This window comes from Palaemon carinicauda, chromosome 1 (genome assembly GCF_036898095.1).
Source record: "Palaemon carinicauda isolate YSFRI2023 chromosome 1, ASM3689809v2, whole genome shotgun sequence".
Lineage (NCBI taxonomy): Eukaryota > Metazoa > Arthropoda > Malacostraca > Decapoda > Palaemonidae > Palaemon > Palaemon carinicauda.
This window is the reverse complement of record NC_090725.1, coordinates 66,533,184-66,543,183: the sequence shown is the minus strand read 5'-3', so window position 1 is coordinate 66,543,183 and position 10,000 is coordinate 66,533,184. Positions and strand designations below refer to the sequence as shown.

The 10,000-nt window shown below is 32.8% G+C and overlaps 2 protein-coding genes across 2 annotated transcripts in view; both read left to right on the top strand.

Moving 5' to 3' along the window:
* LOC137648633 (protein phosphatase PTC7 homolog) overlaps window positions 1-10,000 on the top strand; it is a 399,456-nt gene that overhangs the window by 117,286 nt on the left and 272,170 nt on the right. The window lies entirely within an intron of this gene.
* Window positions 3,891-10,000, top strand: part of LOC137648634 (uncharacterized) — a 51,749-nt gene continuing 45,639 nt past the window's right edge. Inside the window, exon 1 of the mRNA XM_068381608.1 lies at window positions 3,891-3,943. The gene's annotated coding sequence lies outside the window, so the exon portion shown is untranslated. The remainder of the gene's footprint in view (window positions 3,944-10,000) is intronic.

Below are 10,000 nucleotides of genomic sequence, written 5' to 3'. Positions count from 1 at the left end.
TTTCTTAATAAGAAATTTTGGAAGCACTTAGCGATACCATCGTCTCCAGACATGAATATTAATGTAAATTCCACGAAGTTCAAATGTGTAAGTTGCATAAACTTTGCAACGCTGTTATCCATTCAACGATTCCGACTGTAGCTTATACAAGAACCATTGTTTGCTTTATGTTATTACTCGTGGTTGTGATTTCCCCCCCCCCCCCCTTTTTTATTTTTTTTTATTTTTTTTTATTTATTTATTTTTTTTTTTTTTGGAATGAGGATTTTGACCATTTTCACAAGCCTGATTACATGATAGTCTTCTAACAGCTTGTCTTTCTTATTAATGTAAAAAATTATAAATGTTCACTCTTAAATAGCATTAGACGATACATTAATAACAATAAAAACGATCTATGTTCAAACCAACAAAGAAAAACATAATTCATAAACATCGACTGTACTTTTATAGTTATTTTAATTATAATCTCCGTTTACTAAAACTTGGAATAATTGTCTTTTAAGAACAGTAAGTTATGAAAAAGTATTGCGTCATAAAATCTGCAGATAATAACACAAGATGTCTTAAATTGCATTTAAGGTTTGTTACAATTTCTCAGAAAGCGAATAAAACATAGCTGATGTTAGTAAAAACAATTCTTATCAATTAGGCATGAACAAACGAGATTGTTTCTTTCAATGTGTTTGAATGAAATACAATTTAATCGAGTTGTATGAAAAAAGGCGTTTGCAAGATAATTCAGTTAAAATAGTTTTGCAAGACTATAATTCCATTTTCAGTTTTTCCAAGTGGCACGTGAATCTTAACAGTACACACTGCTGTTACTATTAATTGAAGCATTTGCACACACACACACACATATATATGTATATGTATATATGTAATATATATGTATATGTATATATTATATATATATACAGTATATATATTATATACACATATATAGTATGTATATTATAAATATACATATACATATATATATATATATATATATATATATATATATATATATATATATATATATATATATATATATATATATATATATATATATATATATATATCGTGTGTGTACGTGAGCTTGTTTTGCATTCGTTTGCTATGGAACATATACTATGAAACAAACATGAATGCAAAAGTTTATTATTAAATCATCACACTTCCTGACGAATGAAAGTGCAGCCTTTGCCTCGCTGCCGTGGTGGGTAAATAAATGCATGTGAATTTCTCTTTGCCGAACCAAGCAATAGCAATTGTATTTGCCATAAACGTGAGATGTGGATACTGTATGACGGGTTATTATTCATCAAGATGTGGCACTGAGTGAGAATAATTATTTTAGTGCTCTAATTCTTAAGCTCTGATCATCTTTGTTTGCATATCGTTTAGGTTTGCTATTAAATGTTGGGAGGAGAACAAAATTCCTAAAGGCTAAAGAAGCTAAATTCCTTATAGAGTGTAATTCAAACATTGTCTAATGATGTTAACTGACGAATTAGAAGGCTTAGCTTATTATATCTTAGATACATTATTAGATTAACATATGTGTTCTTTTTTTAGTAGTTCATGTAATCAAGTTGTATCTCGTTTTGTTACTAATTTATTCCCCTCACCAAATTAGAGGTTAGATAATCTTTCTCTTGGCATGCATCGGGAACTTCCTTCACGTGACTTCATCCCAAGAAATGTATAATACAACAACAACAAATGCAACCGCTTTTATTTCACTGTAGGTCAAAGACCTCGATCATGGCTTTCCTTACTTTAAGGGCTGCTTTTCTGGTCCAATACAGCAGGGGAACCCTACTCTCTACTGGAACTTCACATTCATTTTATCATGTTCGTTCCAAATCATTCAACATTTCGCACCACATATTGCTCGTTTATTTAGTCATGTGTTTAAATTCACCGAGCTCACTCGATCCAGAATGGTTGACTAAATAGTGTAATATTTCCTTTTAGAAGAAAATGATAACTTGAATGGCCATATTTAATGTAAAAGGTTGAAATTGACTGAACGAAGTAGTATCCAACCCTTGCATAATCATGTAACACAGTCCAGATGGTTCGTCCAGCATCCTTAGTTTTTCAAGGCTTCTATTCTTTGAAAATCTATATCTCCTTTTCGCTGTATCAGCCAACACAACCTATGAATCCTATCGGAAGAGCCAAGATGCAGTGCTACATTGTAACGCGCTCGGCTGGCTTGTATTTGGTTTCCGCTTCGGATTTAACTTCATTGCTTTCAATAGCTACAAGAAGTAGTATAAAAGTTCATGTTGAGAAAGTCTCTCTCTCTCTCTCTCTCTCTCTCTCTCTCTCTCTCTCTCTCATATGTTTATTCTACAAACATTTTGCGTTTCCTATGATGTATTATTACCTCCAGGGTGGCAGTCCTCAATTAATTACCTGAGATGAGCTATGTTGTTACAGTTGGTCACAAGAGGTCGAAAAACTCATCTTCCATTTCAGTGCTTATTTCCACCCCCAACTGGTTCCCAACCCTCCACTAGATGTCCCTGTGTCTTTCAATATGTTGAAACAAGATCCCTGTTCACTGCATTTTAGGATGAGTCCTCTAACTAGCAAGTATTTAAAATATGGCTACTTTTTATCTTGTCTGTACTCGGATAGGTGAGCTCAAAGAATTACTAGACGGTAATGAAATGTAAGCCCCTGGAGCACAGGTTAGGCATGACGTCTGGCCCTTCACTTCAAAAGGCCTTCTGATAACTGAAAGGTTAAACTCAAAGGTGATTAGGATTATGGTAAATCATATCCCCCATATGATAAAGAGCAAGTATCTGATATATATATATATATATATATATATATATATATATATATATATATATATATATATATATATATATATATATATATATATATATATATATATATATATATATATATATATATATATATATGTATATATCTTTCTTTTCGGTCATGCTCAGCTGTCCCCAGCCCTCGGCTAAGGGGAAAGGGAATAGTCATACCCTAATGAGAGTGGAGTATTTGTGCGCATATCTATATAAATAAGTGAATGGTAGTGTACATTAGTAATTTATATGTATAAATGGGGATTTCCAATAGTCCTAGTGACCTGTTAATATAACCTTCCTCGCATTCCTTTGGATTCTCTTATAATTTGAGGCCTCATCTCGAGCTGAAAGCAAATGAAAACAACCGTTTACCTCTCGTGGCAGGAATCGATCTCACGTACTCGAGGTTCACACGGAAGCTGGCACTTAAGCCCCGTGTTACAACGACCAATATCGTTGCAGCTCATAGTGAGCGTACGTTTGCATCAGCTAAAGTTCGTGTTCATGTTAATGGAGTTAACTTGACCCATCTGCATCGGTTTATCGCATCGTTTTAGTGTTTATTGCATTGATACTCTCTCTCTCTCTCTCTCTCTCTCTCTCTCTCTCTCTCTCTCTCTCTCTCTCTCTCTCTCTCTCTCTCTCTTTCTGTATATATATATATATATATATATATATATATATATATATATATATATATACACTACATATTATATATATATATATATATATATATATATATATATATATATATATATATATATATATATATATATATTTACACTATATATATTATATATATTATTTATGTATGTATATATTTATATTTATATATACATATATATATACATATATATATATATATATATATATATATATATATATATATATATATATATATATATATACATATATATATACACATACATATACAATTATTTAAAAGACAATCAAAACTATAAATGAAAAAGAGAGAGACGAAGCAGCACTGAGAAGAACGAGTACTGCCTCTCTGGTGCCTTTATGGGTTATGGCTTTAAATCACTCTAGTTCCCGGGCAGACTCCGTTGAGCGAGGACGTGTTCATCTCCCCCTCGCCTTGTCACGTGTGATGTGTGTGTGTGTCACTTTCGTGTGTTGTTGACCCGTGATGTTAGCAATCCTTTTTCCCTTGTTGATTGGGCCATCTTGGATTATATGTCAATTTTAAAGGAAAAAGGGGATTTTGTAATGTGGTCGTGGCATTTTTTGACATTGTTTTTCGTCAGATATAATGCAATTTTCCACAGTTTGGCTCTGGGTCCCGTGTACATAAATACATTTAATGTGTAGTGGAAAAAGTTAATGTATGCACATTAAATATGATATAATTATTTACATGTATGATATTCATATTTTCTCACGGACGTTGTTAGTGATAGCTGTCCTAATTGGAGTTTTATATCCGCAGCCATGATTAATTACTAACCACTGTCAAAACTTTTATTGGCCAGACCTGTGGTCCCTGAATGTTCATGATATTTTATGCTGAAGGAGAAAGTCTCTCTCTCTCTCTCTCTCTCTCTCTCTCTCTCTCTCTCTCTCTCTCTCTCTCTCTCTCTCTCTCTCTCTCTGTGAAAAGTAAAAAATGTTCCCTCCTTTAAGCTCTTGACATTTTTCCAATGTTTGGTAATGAGGTATTTTTTCTTTTACTGTGATGGAAGCAAATTATTTGATTCAGTTCTCGAAATACCTTTTGTTGTAGACTTACATTTACGGTAAGCCGATTATGTTATTTGTTTGTATTTGTGCGTAATTGGACGTAATGAAACCAATATTTGTGATTCCGTATGCGGCCAGTGCCTTCAGTGCATCTCACGCTAAGTACTGTAGGCGCGACTAAATTTTTTGCAATGTTTCATCTTCCACTTCGTCTCCGTTCCATCTTCCTGTCCAACCTCTTTAACATGTAATTCACAGTCACCAGCGCTAGGCTATATAACAATACACAAATCCATTTAATCGAAACATTTGTAATAACGGGGTTTTGAAATCTGAGATTTGTTTTTTAAATGTTAATTTTGATAAGTGTATATTACTACATTATATATATTTATATATATATATATATATGTATATATATATTTTATATATATTATATATATATATTTTATATATATATTATATATATATAATATATATATATATATATATATATATATATATAAAACGCCAAAATAACATTTTATATATAATTGGTTCTGCCACAGGAAATTCCTTTTAATGTCTAATATATCTGCCCTGCCAAGGATTCGAACCTATGATCGGTAGACATAAGTGGGCTAACTTTAAATGTTTACCCTTATCTTTATCGACTTTAGGTTCAAATCCAAGGTCGGGCAAAAATATTTGTCATTAAAGAATTCCCATATGGGTCCTAGATCCCATGGCAGAGTGAATTCGACATTAAAGGTAAACTTTGAGTATTAGCGATAAAATTCTCATATATGAAACTATAAGTTTTTATAATAATTATCACCAATCAAATATTTATCACCACTAATAGCAAATGTTAAAAATTAGTAATGTCTTTATGTAACCATTAATTCTTTTTAAGTTTGTTATACTGAATTGTGCCGTCTTCCGCCATCGGGGCATGTTCACACGTAATTGAAAATGTATTTTTGTACGAGTCCAGGAGTCCTTGACTTCGATTTGAATTTTTTTTTTCAATCTGGGTAACCTTTTAAGATGTAGAGTAAATATTAGATATACTTGAATATTCTTATGAGGTGAGGTTCTACGTATCCCAATGTTTTCATTTGGGGATTTGTAGTTTTCCTATGTTTTTCCTTTAACCTTTCATGATATTGCTTTGGTTTCTGTGGAAACTGATTTAGTCATTTATGTACGTTTTGAAAAGTAATTGTTTCACATGATCATCTTAAAAATGGCAATGATCCAGTAAGATGAAGCACAATGTATGATGTAAATCCAACCAGTTTATGGGAATTTTTCACAACAAGCTAAAATAATTATTGCAATAATGGTATGTTTTTTGGCCACATACTGACTAGATATCTTCAACAGAATTAGCGCAAAATAAATACATTCTAATAAAAATAACTAATCCTTTGAAGCAGAATTATTTGCAAAATAAATTCACACACCAAAGTAAATAATTCTATAATAATTTTGATATTGATCATAATTTTTCCTCGTAAAATGTTCTTATTCATATTCAGAGTTTCCCCTCCCTGTATTATGACATTTTGATGTAAAATGAGCAGTCAAGTCTTTCAAGAGAATTCTTTACGTCGTTTCTATGACCTCTCTTGAAAGGAAACTTTTCCCAATTATATATTTTATTTAATCTTGGGTAGTAGGTTAGCCAAGGCACCAACCACCCGCTGAGTTACTACCGCGAGAGAGTTATTGGGTCCTTCGACTGGCCATATACTGTAGTACTACGCCGTTGAAAAAGAAAAACGTAATTGAAATCAGAAATCCTCTTTAAAATATGCTGTTCTCAGCTGTATTTCAGGAAAATACTGGCGACCGTAATTCTTACCCTACATTGTTATTATCTTTTACTGGTTGGTGACCGTAATATCACTCCTTAAGGTCAGTATATCCGTTTTTAAAACTGTAAATGCCTGGCAACATTTATTCCAGGATGTTTGCCGTTTTTAACAGCAAATTTTAAGTATACATTGGATCCATCTCTGGTTACGCCTCATTTTTATTTCACTAACACTGAATAGTCTAGCATATTCTTTACAAATTCTCTTTCCTCATTCTAAGATAACCGAAGAAGTCTTCTTCCCTAAAGTGGTTAACTACTGCAAATGTTTAGCGGCTACTTTCTTCGTAATAGGGGTATAAGTGACTCTTAAGCTATGGTAACAGCTCTTCTAGGAGAAGGAGACACTAAAATCAAACCAATGTTCCCTAGTATTGGGTAGTGCCATAACCTCTGTACCATGGTCATCCACTGTCTTGGGTTAGAGTTCCTTGCTTGGGGGAACAATCAAGCAAACTATTCTATCTGTTTAATTATTTCCTTTCTTCATTTAGCTATTTTCCCTGATGGAGCTATTAGGCATATTGCATCCTTCTTTTCCAATTAAGGTTGTAGCGTCGAAAGCAATAATGATTATAGAACTATTCAAAATCTGTCGTCCTGGAAGAGACCCCTAATGCTTCAAGACTTTTACTCTTCTGGCGCTCACATGGACGAGAGAGAAACGTGTATTTGAAGAGTTTAATCTTGGTTAATTTTCTATTTTTGTTTAATTACTAGCTTGCTTGTATGTATTTGGTCATGTGCGTGTACCTGTTAGCACTTCTTGTAGCCTGTTTAGGGTTTCATTATAACTAGTTAACGCTTGTATTAGACTGCTGAGGGTTGTGGCAGGTTTCAGCAGTTCTTGGTATCATCAGGACAGAACTAACCCAGCTCACAGCCCTTGTCGGTTTTAAAGGTCGCTCATAAAAGCCAGAGGCAAGGGGCAGGACGATGCCTTAGAGACTGACCATATCTATCTATATATATATATATATATATATATATATATATATATATTGAATTTATATATATATATACATACATATGAATTTATATATATATATATATATATATATATATACACACTCTATATATGTATATATATATATACTCTATATATATATGTATATATATATATATATACACACACATATATATATATATATATATATATATATATATATATATATATATATATATATATATATATGATCAGCGCCCAAGTCCACGCTCCATCGAATTAGGGACAGACAGTGGTTGCTGATAGTTCAGGAGGTAGACACATACACTCCCACAAACACTACATCCCTAGCTCACAAGGATGGTCAGGTTGCAGCCATTACTAGAAACTATCGAGCTTGAGTGCTGGCAGGGACGCTTCCGTTAGGCTACCAGAACCTTGTTACCCAAATTTAGTACCAGCATAGATCCCCTCTCATGGAAGAATTGCTGAAATTGGAATATTTACTTTGTTTTTTCCGTAGTTTAATCTTATTTATGAGAATCAGGAAATGAAATATTTTGCATTCTGATTATTCAAAGCAAAGTACTGTACAGACATGAATTAAAGCAGTCATGTATTGGAGTCGGGAACGGGATTTTCTCATACTTTAATTCACACACAACGTCGATTATATACGGACATTAATCTGCAAAATTCTCAGCACTGGCCCTCATAAATAATATGGGGTTTTCAACGTTATGAAATTTCCCTAAGTTCGGCGAGCGTTGTCTCATGTCTTATATAATCGACATTTTGCGTAGTACGCATGCTCAGTATATACGATTCAGATATCACACAACGATTTCAAATTAGCATTCATGTTTCTTTTACCGTGGCCATTTAAGGGTTTAGTCCGGTTTACATTTATTATGATACCAAAGGAAAGTTGAGTTAGGGTAGAAAATAAAAGTGAAGACAGGGGAGATGGTCTCTGTGGGGAATTACTAATTAATTGAAAGCGAGAGAAAGCTTGTCTATCATCACTTAAGAATTACCAGACGATTTGAGAGAGAGAGAGAGAGAGAGAGAGAGAGAGAGAGAGAGAGAGAGTCATGGAAAATACGCCCTTGCTTTTAGACGTGCAACCGAAAATTATATGTATATTCAAACAATGTGAATCGCTACCCGAAATCTATTGCACATTCCGTGTGTGCCTTCTTCAGGGAAGAAATGGTTTTACAGCCGACAATCAGAGATGAAAAGCGAAAACTCGCTTTTCTTGCCACAAGTTGTGGCGATAAGACCTTCGAGGCTTCTGGTAAAAGGTTTTGTAAGTTTACAATTTGGTTGTTTTCTGATTCAGCGAGTACGAGGTGAGACAAACGGGAAAATGTTTGATGTATCTAGTGGTTGTTTCAAAATTTAGAAAAAATGAAATTAGGAGTGGATGCAAAACTGATTTAATGATAGGTACGAATTATTTAGATATGATATTGGCTGATTTTGCATATGATCTTAGCTAATTGGATACAGTGAAGAGATAATGCAGAATCTGGTAAGATCATTTGAAAGTGTTTGCATGAGGAGATAGTTTAATATTAAATGTGAGCAACAGAAAGATAATGGGAGTGGAAAGGAAGATGACGTAGTGAGGAATACTGGTATGGATGACTAAAGAATGGAAGTGGTTCATCATGGTAAAATGAGTGAAGGGTACATCTACAACTTCACGTACACATACATCTACAGCTACACTGGCTACACCACCACTTGCACGTATTTCAAAGCCTCTACAACGTTTAGAACGCTTCCTGATGGCTAAAACCACTCGTTGCACCACAGTGAAACCGATAAAAAACAGCTTAAAAGGGTAAACTTTTGTTTTTTACACATTCTCGGGGATAACATAAGGCACTCGTTGCATGGAATATATCAAAGACACAGTATTGGCGAAGTACGGAAGGTTACAGGATGTGGGAAAATATGCCTTTTATTACTAAGAGAATTTTGGGATGATCATGGAAGCCAAGTTTGTAATGTAAGAATGAACTATCTAATCAATACTCCATGGAAGTAAAGCATTGATGTTGAATGTAAATGAAGGAGAAAACAGGTTAAATACCGTCTATGTAGTAAATGTGGTGTGAGAAAATTTTTATATACATGCATGCATACATATATATACTATGTGTATATATATATATATATATATATATATATATATATATATATATATATACATATATATACATATATATATATATATATATATAAATTTTCTTATGTTTGCATGTACAGTTTATGAACTTTGTATGAATATATATATATATATATATATATATATATATATATATATATATATATATATATATATGTATATATATATATATATGGCTTACATGAATATATGTAGAAAAAATCGTATAAATGTACAATAATATCACACACACACGCATATATATGTATGTATATATATATATATATATATATATATATATATATATATATATATATATATATATATACACACAAAGAATATGGACTGAGAGAAATGCTATCCACTTATTTCAAGGACGAACGTGAAAAATGCAATAATTGCGGAACAAAGAAGAGACGACCAGCGTGAATTACCCGTGGTATGAATGACAGTGTGTTTTGTGAGGCTGAGTGGATTATGAATTC